Source organism: Chiloscyllium plagiosum, unplaced genomic scaffold (assembly GCF_037043375.1).
Source record: "Chiloscyllium plagiosum isolate Xiang-an unplaced genomic scaffold, Cpla_swu_hap1 HiC_scaffold_31, whole genome shotgun sequence".
NCBI classification, from domain to species: Eukaryota; Metazoa; Chordata; class Chondrichthyes; order Orectolobiformes; family Hemiscylliidae; genus Chiloscyllium; species Chiloscyllium plagiosum.
In genome coordinates this window covers 9,483,885-9,500,567 of record NW_028270169.1, presented here as the reverse complement: position 1 = coordinate 9,500,567, position 16,683 = coordinate 9,483,885, and the positions used below count along the sequence as shown (strand labels likewise).

The 16,683-nt window shown below is 40.5% G+C and overlaps 1 protein-coding gene across 5 annotated transcripts in view; it reads left to right on the top strand.

Moving 5' to 3' along the window:
* The window catches only part of vmp1 (vacuole membrane protein 1), a 202,626-nt gene that overhangs the window by 11,836 nt on the left and 174,107 nt on the right, over window positions 1-16,683 (top strand). Inside the window, exon 1 of one of the 5 annotated variants that reach the window (XM_043718129.2) lies at window positions 13,520-13,652. The exons of the other annotated variants lie outside the window; for them this stretch is intronic. The gene's annotated coding sequence lies outside the window, so the exon portion shown is untranslated. Of the gene's footprint in view, window positions 1-13,519; window positions 13,653-16,683 lie in introns of those variants that run through there. 5 annotated transcript variants of the gene reach the window in all.

Below are 16,683 nucleotides of genomic sequence, written 5' to 3'. Positions count from 1 at the left end.
TGACCAGGCTTAAGGTTAAACAGAAGCACCCACATGGCCCCAACAGTTCAGTATAAGCACTTGAATGAATGGTTATAGATGGCTGACGACGTGCTCGAAACCTTGGTTTTGAAAGTTAATATGCTAAAACATTATGCAGACCATGTGAGAGAGAGATCATGCTTTGAGATTTTAAAAATTCATGACATTACACCATCCCAATTGGTTGCATAATTGTTACTGGTAATAAATAAAGTAACTCGGCTATTCCTTGTTTTTCCACAAGTTTTGAATGTCCTTAAACTAGAAAAATGTTATGACAAAGTATTTACGCACGGGATAGTGCTGCTGGAGAACTGCTTTTAAAAAAAAAAGCAGTAATTTGTTGCATTTCCTATGGCATGTGTCTTGGCCAAATGTGGTACTTTCTGTTGCTAGATCTGGAAAATTGGTTAAAACCTTGCCACTGTCCTCCGTTCAAACTGGTATCTCTCTCTTTCTATCTCTGTCTTTCAGTCTTTCCTAATCTCTCTCTTTGCACACCCCCTTCCCCCCCCCGCCCCCCCAAAAAAAAACCTGGTGCAAATGGCAGATTCTTATTCTCTTCTATCTCCTGCAATCATTCCAATAGACCCTACCCCTCTCATTTCTGCTTTTGAGTCCACAATTGTAATATTCATATCTAGATACCAATCAGAAACACTTGCTGATTTCTTTTGCTCCTCCTCAAGCTGCCCCATCCCATTAGTCTTCACACTTTGATGCTGAGGCCGTTTGAAACATCATGATTGCTTCTCTGATTGAGACGATTTGTTCAGACTTTGAATTGATGCCTGCAATCTTTATGTAGTTTGCCAAACCACTTGCAGTGTTTAGCTCTACAGCCATCAGGACATTGGTAATCGCTGTTTTTTAGCATGCTGAAATAGTTAAATATATTTATTGAAGCGTCAACCAATTGATTGTTACTGAATTTCTCACACAGCAAAAGTTATTTGTCTAAACTCTAGTTTGGTAAATGCTTCCGCTTGAAACTGCTGCAGGCTTGGTAGTAATTTAAAATTTATTACTAAGGAACCTGCTGTGTTGATGGGGTAGATTTATAATGCAGCATACTGGTAAATTTCAGTTCTATCACAGGTTTTTGACCTTAAAAGATTTTGGGAAGATCTGCAAACTTGAGACAAATTGCTTCTTGTGAGAGGGAAGCATTTGTCTGATGCCTGATTTTTCTTTCTTGGAAATGTCACAGGATATTCTTGCAGCACTTAATGCCAGAATAAAATTAATGGTTTTGATGGCAAGGGTGCTTTCGTTCTGAAGGTAGAGAATGAAATCACCACCTGTGGTCATGCTTCTGGGGCATTCTCATTTGTATTGACATGCTGTAAAATATATGGAATATTAAGATCTCCCTTCATTTTGGTATGCACCAACAGATTGAGCTTGATAGAGCTTGAAATTGTGTGGATTTAGAGAGACTGAATGTCAGTTTTTAAAACTATTAAATTTTTAAATGCTTTGAAGTTGATCTGAGCTTTGTTTTTTTTTATTGTCTGTACAACTGTCTTTAGCTGAAGACTGGTAATTTGTGGATCCTTCTGTTTGTAATAACTTGCCTTCTGTATTTCCGTATGTAGAAAATGAAGTGAGAAGGAGAGAATGTACCACCTGACTAATATAAATGGAGAAATTTGTAACTTTCAACACAACATTCCATTATGTTTTGTACACATGAGTGTTTGGTACCAAAGAAAATCAATTGAAACTACTTCATGATATCTGATTAATATTGTGATGTTTTATGGGGAATGTACTTAGTGACACTAACATTTTGATAAAGTTCCGTAATCTGTTTGAGATTTTTGTTTGCTTGAATTATGAAACACCCAATAACACAAATCTAGATTTTAAACTTTGGATCTTTACTATATGTGGAGAGAGCATTTTGTGTTGTATAACATTTTAAGCTCTCTCTTCTCTCCTTCCACGTCTCTCCCCTCCGTCTCTGTGTCTGTACCCCCTCCATCTCTTTATCTCTGCCTCTCTGTCTCTCCCCACCACCGTCGCTCACTCTCACCGCTCACTCTCTCCCCTCTTGTGTATCCCTCTCTCTCTGTCGCACCACCCTCTCATTTATAAGTATGTTACAGGCATTGATGATAGTGTGATAAATTGTAAATTTGTTTTTTCATGTTGACTTTGAAGGAGCTTCCTTTTTTGACAGTTGTTAATGGCTAATAACATCATTGATTAGATCAAAATAACATTTAAAATGATTTTTTTTCTCTCTGCTTATCCAAGGCACTAGATGTTACTTTCTACCAGACTGATTGCCGAAGACTTTGGTGAAATATCATGGCCTGTATTGTAACACAAAGTCGAAGGTTAGGAAGATTAGATAAATTGTGAGGTGGTAGTTAGTGAAGGGATCAGTTAGTCATTCAATAGTGTTTTTCAGTATAACAGTGTTTATTCAATTCCCTTTCTGGCTGACATTGATTTGGGGGACATATTTTTGCCTTGCCCCTATGAATGGGAGATGATGGCAAACCATTGCAGGCGAGAACTGCCAATAAAACAGCTCCAGTAGAGCATCAGCATGCAATGAGCTAAGATCATGTGTCTGGACATAACATATGTGAATTAATGAAGTGATTCAGTAATGCCAAATTTTACTTCAAATTTCTAAATATTGTAAAGGGGAGGTAGGGTGATCTATGGTTTGAGTTCCTCAGTGAGAATAGCACAAAAACTCCCTCTTCTCTCCCCCCCCGAAAAAAAGTTATTGTTTCTTAAGCAGTTAAATCAGAGTGAGTAACAAAGGATGCTTGTTTTCTGTTTGAATAGAAGAGACGCTTGTTGGTTTGATACACTTAACACTTGTGACAATCGATAAACATGTTCTGTAGAATGCCATTTGGAAATTCTAGCTGTCTTGTGGACTATGCAGAGCATACAACACCAGGTTATAGTCTAACAGGTTTATTTGGAAGCACTAGTTTTCGGAGCGCTGCACCTTCAGGTGGTTGTGGAGAATAAGATTGTAAAACACAGAATTTATAGTGAAAGTTTACAGTGTGATGTAACTGAAATTTTATATTGAAACAGACCTGGATTGTTTAAGTCTGTCATCTTTTAGAATGACCATGTTGGTTTCAGTTCTTTCATATGTAAATTGCAAAATTTTTTAAAAAGAGATGCAAGGTCCTTTGGGGAAGCAGTGACAACTGGTACATTTGATCATAGCACAGGGGATAGTTTTAGGCACTTTTAAGTTTACCACTGTAGCAATTTGGATAGGTTATCTTGGATTTATTGGAGGAAGTCCATTAGCAAATAGTTGGTGGGGATAGATAATAATTAAAAGAAATATTACGTCCTGTAAATGCTTTAGAACCATTCCATACCCCCATGTTAAAATTTGGGAGGATAAAAGAGGTGAGGGAGTCTTTTGCTGAAGTAAGGGCATAACAAACCACTTCATCCTCGTCAAATATTCTATTATGGCTTTCGAGAAACAATTTGTTAGTGAAAGATAATATTTCCCCTTTTTCTCCTTTTATGGCGTGTTCTATTTGAATGGGGCAAAGCTTACCAGGGTTGCCTGTAGAACAACTGAAATCAAACTGGCACATAATACCTTGACAAGGTAAAGACCATTGCGGCTTGTTCTGTAATTGGATTGTTCGATCTTGTTGATGCAGTTGACCACTACGACAGTCATCTTGAGTAATGTTCCACACATCGAAGGAGTCAGTTTCTTGGCATACAAGAATATCATCTGAGTATAAACGTTATACAATCTCCCGTTGTTCAGTATCATACAAATAGACAGTCCTTTCTTGTGCACTAATGCTGGCAATGGCAAGTCCATATAGCAGAGCGAGATTGATCTTCAGGTCCACTTTTGTTTATCATTTATATAAATGATTTAGAGTCATAGTCATAGAGATGTACAGCACAGAAACAGACCCTTCGGTCTAACTTATCCATGCTGACCAGATATCCCAACCCAATCTATTCCCACCTGCCAGCACCTGGCCCATGCCCGTCCAAGTGCCTTTTAAATGTTGCAATTGTGCAAGCCTCCCCCACACACGCACCATGTTCTGCGTGAAAACGTTTCCCCTCTCACCCTAAACCTATGCCCTCTAGTTCTGGACTCCCCCATCTGTGGGAAAAGACCTTGTTTGTTTATCCTATCCATTCCCCTCATGATTGTATACACCTCTATAATGTCACCCCTCAGCCTTCGACGCTCCAGGGCAACACTTAACCTATTCAACCTCTCCCTGTAGCTCAAATCCTCCGACCCTGGTAACATCCTTGTAAATCTTTTCTGAACTCTTTCAAGTTTCACAACATCCTTCTGATAGGAAGGAGACCAGAATTTAATGCAATATTCCAACAGTGGTCTAACCAATGTTCTGTACAGCAGCAACATAACCTCCCAATTCCTGTACTCAATACTCTGACCAATAAAGGAAAGCATTCCAAACGCCGCCTTCACTATCCTATCTACCTGAGACTCTACCTTTAAGGAGCTATGCGCCTGCACTCTAAGGTCTCTTTGTTCAGCAGCTTTAGGACCTTTGGATGAGAATTTAGGAGACATGGTTAGTAAGTTTTTACATGACCCCATAGTGGACAGTGAAGAATGTTATCTAAGACTACAAAGAGATCTTGGTCAGTGGGCTGAGGAGCGGCAAATGGAGTTTAATTTGGATAAATGTGAAGTATTATATTTTGCTAAAACAAATAAAGGCAGGGCTTATACAATTAATGGTAAAGCCCTGGGAGCGTTGAGGAACAGAGACTTAGGAGGTACTTAATACTTTAAAATTTGCATCACCCTGTAGACGGGGTGGTTAAGGCATTTAGCATGCTTGCCTTCATTGCTCAGACCTTTGAGTATAGGAGTTGGGCTGTTACGTTGAGGTTGTACAGGATGTTGGTGAAGCCAGTTCTAGTTGCCCTGCTATAGGAAAGATATTACTAAGTCGGAGAGAGTTTTAGGAAAGATTTACCAGGATGTTGATGGGAGTGGAAAGTTTGAGTTAGAGTTATAAAGGCTGAGACCTTAATCACTGGAGTGTAGGAGTTTGAACGGTGACCTTAGAGGTTTATCTATGCCCCTCATGATTTTATAAGATGAATAGCAAGGGTCTTTTCCTTAGGTTGGAGAAGTTCAAAACTAGGGGCCATATTTTTAAGATGAGAGGAGAAAGATCTAAAAAAGACATAAGGGGCAACTTTCTTACACAGTGGTTTGCATGTAGAATGAACTGCCAGAAGAAGTGATGGTTGCAGATATAGTTACCAGATTTAAAAGGGATTTGGATAAATACATGAATAAGAGAGGTTTGGAGCGATATGGGCCAAACACAGACAAGTGGGACTAGTTCAGCATTGCTGACAGCCATGACAAGCTGCTTGGCTTTGTGTTTGAGCTAAAACATGTTGAGACAAAAGTATTGTGAACATTTGTTATGTCTAGGTTTGTTGCTTTTATTTTTCCATCTCTAATTGCATGATTAGGTTGCAGTGCTGCTGAGGACTTTTAACCTGTTGAGCAAATGTCAGATTTGAAATGGACCATAATGCTGAATAATTTTGATAGAAACGTTTATGCTAAAATTATGATTCAACAATGGGACTATTTGCCTTTGTGCTTTCAGAAAATTTTACGGTGGTAAACCTCAGTCCAGTTGTACCAGGATTCAAATAAATGTGCACTATTCCAGTGGTGCTAACATTTTTTCCTCTTGCCCCACACAGTTCATAACGTGAAGTTATTTTGAGTGGGTTGAGGATAAGGGTATTGTAAATGTCTGTGACCAGGGATTTGGCAACTATTGGCACAAGTTCACCTACTTTATGCAAATGTTATGTTTACCATATGTCTTGTTTTTATTTTCATCTGTTTCGCAAAGTATTATGAATTGAAATTTATCTAATTGCATTTGAATTGATCGGTATCATCTTCTAATATGTCTTCAGAAAATCTGTTCACTCTAATATAGTTTCAAGTGCGCACTGACTACTTTTCTGAACAAGATAAAATAACTTGCCATGATCTATATTTATTTACTTTAGAATATCACATTCAGCCTTCCCTTTTCTACTGAGAGCTTCCTGAATTTACATAATTGCTCCTCATGTTCCAATCCTTTCATCTCACTTTTTTATTAAAATGATGCAGGAGAGACATGATATCCTTTTTTGCAATGTTTAATCTAGAACCATTCACTATTTTCTAAATATCACCACACCAATCTGTTTATAATGTAGGGTTACTGTACTTTAGTTCAATGATTTTTTTTTAGTCACAGCATCTGATTTGCTTTTACTAGCTGCTAGTGACTGTTGCAGAGAAAGTTTTAATATCTTGGCAGTGTGGAAGAACAGAGGGATCTGGGTGTGAAAGTACATAGATCCCTCAAAGTTGCCACCCAAGTGGATAGGGTTGTTCAGAAAGTATATGGTGTTTTGGCTTTCATTAACAGCGGGATCGAGTTTAAGAGCTGTGAGGTTTTGCTGCAGCTCTACAAGTGAGACCACACTCAGAATATTGTGTACAGCTCTGGTCGCCCTACTGTAGGAAAGATACAAAGTCTTTGGAGAGGGCACACAGAAGGTTTACCAGGATGCTGCCTGGACTGGAGGGCTTGCCTTATGAAGAAAAATTGAATAAACTCAGACTTTTCTCTCTGGAGAGAAGGAGGAAGAGAGATAACCTGATCGAGGTGTATAAAATAATGAGAGGAATAGATAGTCAATAGCCAGAGACTTTTCCCCAGGGCAGGATGGACTGGTACGAGAAGTCATAGTTTGAAGATATTAAGAGGAAGGTATAAACGAGATGTCAGAGGTAGGTTCTTTATGCAGAGAGTTGTGAATGCATGGAATGCGTTGCTACCTATGGTGGTGGAAGCAGAGTCACTGGGGACATTTAAGCGACTGCTGGACGTGGATAGCAGTGAGTTGAGGGGTGTGTAGGTTAAATTACTTCATTTTACACTAGGATTAAACCTCTGCACAACATCGTGGGCCAAAGGGCCTGTTCTGTGCTGTACTTTTCTATGTTCTATCAATCAAGACCTTCTGGTTTCTCTTTCATTTTGCATTTACATTGTTTTCATTTAAGTGATCTTCCCTTCCTGGAGTTTTGATCCTGTATGAAGCGCTTTGCATTTCAGTACATCAAATATGTATTTTTCCAGAGTTGTTACAGTTTTAAAAATAATCCTGTGTAAAAATAATCCTGTAAATTCGACTGACACTTCTCAGATTTCACTAATGATTTTAACAGGACTGTAAATGTTTTATTACATAAGATGCAGATTGCTCGCACTGCAGTCTGTCACAATCATTCTACTGAAGAAAATGTCCATGGCTTAATGAACAGAGAAAATAGCCTTTCCTTATTCAATATGTCAAAACCCTTCATACCTTGTCTCCAGTGAAAATAGTCTCAATATTTTGAGCTTTAACTCGGTAACTCGGTTACCCTTTTCTAGTAACATTCTGAATCTTTGCTTTCTTTTTTCCCCTCTGACTTTAATGACTTCTCTATAATAGGCCACCTACAATATTTGAGCTAAGTGCTAAAGTTATTGCTTATTCTCACTCTTCTGAGCCAAGTACCTCATTATCTCAATCAGCAGACTCTTAAAGGTGAACTGAAAGAACTGTGGTTGCTGTAAAGCAGAAACAGAAATTGCTGGAAAAGTTCAGCAGGTCTGGCAGCATCTGTGAAGAGAAATTAATATTTCGGGTCCAGTAACCTTCATCAGAATCTGCTGAGCTTTTCCAGCAATTTCTGTTTCTGAATCTTTTAAGGAATTGTAGTACCCTGCATGAGTGCACCCAGGTTAACTTAAGGAGCTGTCTGATGATGCAATCCTGAAACTTCAGCGATGTAAGGGGAAGTACTTGCAAAATTTAGAAATATCTCCAGTCTTGATTGATTACATCAGAAGACTTCAGAGGTACCTGGTGTAAGTTGCTCTTGACTGCTCTTCATCTAGTTGTCGTCCCATGTCCTCCCTCAGCCGAAGCAAAACACTCAGAGACACAGTATAGTTTTACCTCCTTCATCTTTATTTCGGGCCCTGGAGGCAGAGAGAGCGATTACTTACATGCACAAGGACATGAGTTCACGGTCTTCTCTGGAACAGCAGTTTCTCAATGAACTATATAGTCATTTTGCAGGGAGGAGCATCCAGATAAAGCAGCATATATATTAATTGGGTGACTGTTTCAATCAACGAGTATCAATAATAAAGATTAAGCCATCTGCTGTTACACCATGAGTAACTGACTTCACATAATGAATACTTTTCACCCTGTTAACTGACATTACATACTGAATGTTTTCAATATTGTTAAACGGCTCCACATAATCAATGCTTTTCCACCTTGTTAACCAATTACCCTTGCGTGCAGCACCCCATTGTTAACTGTAAGGTCCTATTTGATCTGAGTCATGCTCAGTGGAACCTCTTGTTTCACAAAATGCAGAACTTTGCTCTTTCCGTGCCTGCTTATACCCTATACATGTTCTCATTCCCTCCTTTTATCATTTCATGGTAACCAATGGCAGTACAAGCTTTCATAAGACTCTGACAATCCATATTTAAGCAGGTTATTGACACAGCATACAATGATTATGACAACAAAAATTACTAGTCCGTTACAGCAAATAGAATTTGAAGAATCCTCCCACATGGAAAAAAAAAATCGCCAGTAAAGTTCTTAAATCCATAGTCCTTAGTGACCACTCCAATTCCTCCAAGTTGAGTGGAAATGAGCCAGTTCTCCAAAACCTCCTTTAGTAAAGTCCAACCTGAAAACAAAATTCGGTCTGGTCTTGTGCATCACTCCACAGAGAAATCTGAATTCTTGAAGAATGGCAATTAAATACTTAAACTGACATCCTTCCAGAGATGCTTCACATGGAGGATACCAACGCACCTGAGTGTGCAGTGCAGCAGCTGCAACTGCAGGCTAGGTGAATGCAGCATTCTTTGCTGCTTCTGCTCCTGCTCTGCTGTTAAATGTAACAAAACCAACTTGCTGTTATGATGTTAGCTTGACCAGTGAACCTTCATATCCCTTCAAATGATCGAAAGATAAGGTAAAGCTCACGTAGTTTAATGTCTATAGGAAGGCCACTGACAAAAAGCATACCAACCTCCTCTTCACTGTTGTTAACTTCACTTTTCGTGCTCATGACTGAGGAATTGATTGAATCCATTGGATCAGGTTTTGGAGGGGTGGGCGGTGGTCCCAAGGCGTGCTTTATCTATGAATGTTAGCTGCTGAAAATATCTTTACTTTTCCTCTCTCATAGGGGAAAAAATGCTTAATTTCCTCATTCCTGCTCCCACCATACTCTATAACATCCAATTATTAGAGTCAGATAGCATGAAAAGAGACCCTTTGGTCCCACCAGTCCGTGCCAAACCTAATCCCAAACTAAATGAGTCCCACCTATTTGGTCATGGCCCATATCCCTCCAAAATTTTCCTGTTCATGTACATATGTACCGTATGTTCATGTACCGTACCGGGCGGCACGGTAGCACAGTGGTTAGCACTGCTGCTTCACAGCGCCAGAGACCCGGGTTCAATTCCCGCCTCAGGCGACTCTCTGTGTGGAGTTTGCACATTCTCCCCGTGTCTGCGTGGGTTTCCTCCGGGTGCTCCGGTTTCCTCCCACAATCCAAAAAAAATGTGCAGGGGTTAGGTGAATTGGCCATGCTAAATTGCCCGTAGTGTTAGGTGAAGGGGTAAATGTAGGAGAATGGGTCTGGGTGGGTTACGCTTCGGTGGGTCGGTGTGGACTTGTTGGGCCGAAGGGCCTGTTTCCACACTGTAAGTAATCTAATCTAATCCCATATTCACAATCGGGGACTTGCTTTGTAAGTAATTCGTTTGCATTTGTTCACTATATAATATAATCTTAATGTGGTGTCTTTCATGAACTACTTTTAAGAAGTCAGGCTAAAGCATCTAGCATCTTAGGGCAAGGCACTAGTAAGGAGGGAAGATTCAGCTAACCTCTAAACTAGTGATCAGAGGACACCAGGGGTGAGTTTTAAAAAGACCCCATAAATTATAGGGAGAAGAGCTTAATGTGCATTGTTTTAACATCCCTTTGAGTATTGTGCTACAAACTGTGGCTCTATACAGGTCATAGATAATAGAATATTTCTCTCAGAAATACGTTGAACTGAAGCCAGCTATATAACCAAGTTTCTTGTACAGCAGTATTTATTTTTTAATTAGAATAAAATGCTGTTTAAAGAATGATCAGATTCATCCATTTATGATTTGTTGTGGCAATATACATCTTTGGAATACAAAGGATAACAGCTGCATGTCCAGCACAATGCCAAGCTAGCAGGGATGCCTCAGAAATGTGCACTTTTTCTTCAACTGAGGATTTCCTGCTACCATGGTTGACAAGGCCCTGAGCCATATCTGACCTATTTCTTGTAGTTCTTCCCTCCCACGACACCAAGAAGGTCCCCAGGCACCTGCTTTCCATTCCTGCACCATCTGCGTACAAAGGTTCATAAACTACCATTTCTGCCTCTCCAGCAGGATGCCATCACCAGACTCTATCCCTTCCTTCTTTTGTTAGCATTTTGCAGGGACTGCTCCCTTGGGAGGCCCTGGTCCACTTCTTGTCCACTCCTAACTGCTCCTCTCACCTTCCTATGCGGTGGTCCCAAGGCATGCTTTATCTGTGAATGTTAGCTGCTGAAAATATCTTTACTTTTCCTCTCTCATAGGGGAAAAAATGCTTAAGGTGCAACATCTGCCTGTTGAAGTAGCAATTTCCCTATATTTCACTTAATCTGGTCTACTATATCTGTTGTTCACAATGTGGTCTCCTGTACTCTGGAGATATGAAACCCAGACCAGGTACCGCATTGCACAGCACTTGAGTTCTGACTGTAAATATGATCCTGAGCTTCCAGTTGCCTGACACTTTACACAACCTGTGTTCCTTGATCAGCTTTTCTGTCTCGGGCCTACTGCAATGTTCCAGCATAGCTCAGCACACGTTGGAAGAACAGCATCTCATTTTCCACTTGAGAACCCTGCAGTGTTCAGGACTCAATATCGACTTCAATAATTTTAGAACCTGAGCACCACTTCCACTGCGCTTTGCTCACCCCCACACCCCAGGCCCTGTAATGACATCAGCTGCTTTCAGTACAGTCAACACATTTTCACCTACTTATTGTCCCTGTTATCAATTGTTCTTCCTTGGTTATCCCATTGTCCAGCTAACTCACTTTTTCTCTTTCACTCCCCGTTTCCCTCTCTCAGCTCTGTCTTCACTTATCTGCTTGCTTCTTCCTCTTTCCTCCTCCACTCACTGCCCATATACCGTAGCCCCTGGTCATTAACATAAAAACTGTCTTTTCTTAGCTGCTATCACTTTTGAAAAGAATCACTGGTCTCAAAATGCTAACTCTACTTTTTCTCCACTAATGCTGCCAGACCTCCTATATTTCTTTGGCAATTTGTTTTTTTAGCATTTTGGAATATTGAATTGAGAAGGTAATATGTCTTTAGTGCTTGTTGTATGGGCATGCTGGTAAACTGCACTTTGAGCTGCTGCTCATGAAGGTTGCTGGCATCTTCCCTCAGTCAGCTTCTCCATTTAATCAGATGATAGCAGATCTGACATTCCTCACATCCACTTTCCTCTCTTTTCATGGGAGAGTCTAGAACTACAGGAAGGATGTTGTGATACTTGAAAGGGTTCAGAAAAGATTTACAAGGATGTTGCCAGAGTTAGAGGGTTTGAGCCATAGGGAGAGGCTGAATAGACTGGGACTATTTTTTCCGCCGTGTCGGAGGCCAACCTTGTAGAGGTTTATAAAATCATGAGGGATGTTGATAGGGTAAGTTGACAAGATCTTTTACCTGGGGTGGGGGAGTCCAGAATTAGAGGGCATAGATTTAGGGTGAGAGGGGTAGGTTTTTCATGCAGAGTGGTGCATGTATGGAATGATCTGTCTGAGGAATTGATGGAAGCTGGTACAATTGCAACATTTAAAAGGCATCTGGATGGGTTTATGAATAGGAAAGGTTTAGAGGTATATAGGCCAAGTGCTTGCAAATGGGACTAGATTAATCTAGGATAGCTGGTCAGCATGGACAAGTCAGACTGAAAGGTCTGTTTCTGTGCTGTACATCTCTTTGACTCTATATGACTAGAGGAACGGTCATTGAATTAAGGAGTGCCAATTTAAGAATGAGGTGAGGAAGAATTTCCTCTGAGGGTTGAGTGTCTTTGGAACTCCTTGCCACAGAGAGCGGTGGGATGGAGTTTGTATATTTTTGAAGACTGAAAAAGATTGCTTCTTGAGCATTAGGTGGTTCAAGGGTTATGAGAAAAGGGCAGGAAAGTGAATGTGAGGAGTGTTGGATTAGCCATGATCCTATTGAATGGCAGAGCAGGCTTGAGGGGCCAAATGGCCTACTCCTGTTCCCAGTTCTTGTGGTCTAACTGAATGGCTTGCTCTGCTATTTCAGAGGGCAGCTACATTACTTTGGGTCTGGAATCTCATGTCGGCCAGACCAAGTAAGGATGACAAACTTAATTCATTATAGGACAGTAGTGAACCAGATTTTTAAAAAATATGATAATCAATGATGTGTATGTGGTTGCATGCCCAGCTTTAATTCCAAGTTTTGTTAAATTTAAATTTCACCATCTGTCATGGTGTGATTCAACTTGTACCCAAATCTGGGTTATTTGTTCAGTGACATTACTGCTACTCTGCTGCCTATGTCAACTGTAGTATTTGGAAAAGTTAAGTTTGTATGTTGTATCCTCCAGTCTACATTTCCTGTTTGCATCTGCTGTACAGCTGGTTAATTTGCAGAAAACATAGTCTGTGTTGTGCTAGAGTTTATCGTGTACAAATCGCGCATTGCGATGTAGCAATGCAGTAGAGATAAACTGGTCATTCTATCATTACTGTTTGTTTGATATTGGTGATGTTTGCTTGCTTATGTGGGCTGTTTTGGGGCATTTTGACAGCTTTGTGATATCAATATTTATTTTCAGCTACATCATAATTGCTGGCTGAGCGAATAAATACATTTCTATTGTGTGGAGGCAGAGGAGCAATCAGTTGAGGCAAGAAGATATATTTTCCACAGTATATTCAGCAAAATAATTTTGAGGTAGTGTGGAAGTGCAATAATGACAAACTATAACATTGTTGATCTATTTTTGTTTGTACAGTCATGCCTGGCTTGGAGACAGCCCCCACTAAAGTTGATTTGCATTTTGATTTTTAATTGCACTGCCTACAGTTGCATTTCATTGATATGTTGACTATATTTTGCTGAAGTCGGCATGTTTGGAGGAAGGGTGAGGAATATTATCAGATCAACAAAATTGCAACCTTCGAACTTTGGACTGAAAGTTGTGATCTGAACCTCAGCAAATCATTGGATATTTTTCAGTGGTGCTACTGTCATTTACATTAAGTCTGGCCTCTGTTTCTCAGCACAGCACAGTGACAAATGTGTTTATATGAAGGTGCTATCTGGATGAGAGAGTTCGATTTGAGTACAATAATATTGATGCTTTGAGTCTGGCTCTTGGGATCTGACCTAAAACAACAACAAAACGCAAGTGTCCGTAAAATGTTATTGCGGTCTCACTGAAAAATGACATCAAATTTAGAATTCTGGTCTTTACTGAAACTTTATACATGACCTCCCTTTCCCTCGGCTTGCCTCTTCCTATTCTGCCCTTGACTTGATAGTATTCACCCTCTCTGTCTTATGCATCAAACCTCCATTTAACTGTGTCAATTGATATCTGCTCTAGATATGCAGTCCAGATTTGTCCTAAATTATTTATTTAACCAGTTTGTGGCTGTGGCAAATTTTATGCTCTTTACTGGACTCTTCTCCCAATGGAAAACAGAAATCAGAACTCTTCCTAGTCTTCTCTTCCCAAGAGGGAAGTACCCCAGCAGCATTGATCTTTCCTGATGGTTGCATTTTCTCAATTATACTAATGTGGTTGCAAACCTAGTGCTTCTCCAGTACTTCAAAAACCTTTTTTAATATTACAGAGAATAATGTGTTCTAAATATGCTCTGCCTAAGTTTACATGTTAATGTAACTTTCCCCTGCCTGTATTTGTGTTCTCATCCAGTAGAATTGAAACCCAGCACCACCTTTTCTGCATTTGTTGTGGTAGTGATTTTAAGCTGTCATCTGTACATCTGGATTCACAGATTTAAAAAAATGTTCTTGTGGCCTTGTTCCTCTGCATTCAGTTTCTTTCCATCCAAGAAATATATGACTTCTTTATTCACCCTATTAAAATTAATCACTTTACACTATACTCGGTTTCAGTTGTCAGTAATTTTACTGTATTTTGGTACTGTCTCCACATTATCATTAAGTCAGTAATCTGTTTTTTTAAATACAACTTCAAAATTCAACATAGAAATTGTATCTTAAAATCTTGTCAGCAGAGCCCAGGTACTTTGTCAAATTCTGAAATTTGTTTTTGGCCATATGCAAGCTTAGACAGCTTGTGATTATTCTAAAATGCTACCACATTCAAGGAATCAGATCTGCTCCACATGGATCCCTTGGGTGAGCTTGTAAAGTGCTTTGGTTTCACTCAGTAATACAAATCATAACCATTTTTATGTAGTTACTTGATGTTCTGTGTCACACTGAAATCAACTGAATTATTTGCTTCCTTTTTTTGTCATTTACTGTGCATCAGTGTAGTTTGACAAGATATCAGAATGAGAGTCGATGAGGAAAATATATTAAATTTGATTCATCTATCCAGAAATGTCAAGCAGCATAGCATCTCTTTTTGTTGCAAGCATTTGGTTCTTCAAGAATTCCAAGATTTCTGCTTTGCAAGTACCTTTCTCTAGCTTGAAGCTGTAATTTCTTCTTCTGGATTGTTAAATGGTAGAGCAGGCTCAAAGAGCCAAATGGCCTGCAACTGTTCTTTTTTGTTTCTTTCACTTTTCCATGCTGAAAAGCTCATGTTCTTGTGTAGTGGCTTAAGAATCAATCTAATTGAAATGTTTGAATGGATTGAAGAATTTGATAATGGAGATAAAAACTATTTATGTTGGTAAGGAATTCCAGAACCAGGGTTTATAAACAGAACATTAGAGCTAGGCTGTTCTGTTGTGATGTCAGGAAGCATTTCTTCTCATTGTACTAGAAATCTGGAAATGTCTTTTCTCTCCCAATCTCTCAAAAGCTATTGAGGTGATATTAGCAAATAGATTATTGTTAACTAGGCGTAGTTTGTAGATATACAGCAATGGTTGGTAAATGGAGTTAAGGATGCAGATCAGCTATGATTTGAGTTAAAGGCTTAAAATCTAAATGGTGGTCTGTTCTGCCAAAACTTTGTTGCAAGTAGGAAACATGTAAGCAGACCACAACAATTTATTTTTGTTAAATTTTAATCTAGTCCTAAAATCTGAGAAAATAGTTGACAACTGTAATCGGTCTATAAATTTCTTTGCAAATCATGCTTCTGGAAAGTTAAATAATCTGAGTTATTACTTTAAAGTCATACTGCATCTGTATAGAGGTTAAAAACAATGACTGCAGATGCTGGAAACCAGATTCTGGATTAGTGGTGCTGGAAGAGCACAGCAGTTCAGGCAGTATCCAGGGAGCTTTGAAATCGACTTTTCGGGCAAAAGCCCTTCATCAGGAATAAAGGCAGTGAGCCTGAAGCGTGGAGAGATAAGCTAGAGGAGGGTGGGGGTGGGGAGAAAGTAGCATAGAGTACAATGGGTGAGTGGGAGAGGGGATGAAGGTGACAGGTCAGGGAGGAGAGGGTGGAGTGGATAGGTGGAAAAGGAGATAGGCAGGTAGGACAAGTCCGGACAAGTCATGGGGACAGTGCTGAGTCACTTCCGCCCCAATCATGGCCACTCCCACAACCACTTCCACCCCTCACAATTCCTCATGCATCACACGTGACATCACTTCCGCCCCTCATATCATCGCTGATGCCACATGCTCAGTGACTTCCGCCACCCCTACTGCTGTGGTCACCACCACTTCCACCCCCACCAGCGCCACTCACCTGGACTCTGCTGACATGCCTCCCACTGTCACTATCCCCACCCCCCAGTACCCCGAGGGGAACACTAGCCCTGCTCATGACTCCACCCCCATTCCCCCCACCATCGCACCCACTCCAGTTACAGGTTCCGCCCCCACTCCCAGCTCTACACCCACACCAGATCCCAGCTCCCAGCCCTGTCGAGTTTTCACCATCCCCCCAGACCTCCCCCTCACTGAGGACGAACAATCAGTCCTCAGCAAAGGACTCGCCTTCATCCCCCTCCATCCACGCATCAATGAATTTAATACACGCCGTGACGTCGAACAATTCTTCCGTCGCCTTTGCTTCTGAGCTTACTTTCACAATCAGGACTCCCGCCCACCTTCCGAGGACCCCTTCGCCCACCTCCAACACGCTGCATCCACCTGGACACCTGCCCTCGACCTCTTCATTTCCAACTGTCGCCGGGACATTAACCACCTCAACCTGTCTACCTCCCTCCCCCACTCCAACCTCTCACCCTCACAATGCGCAGCCCTCCAATCCCTCTGCTCCAATCTCAACCTCACCATCAAGCCAGCGGATAAA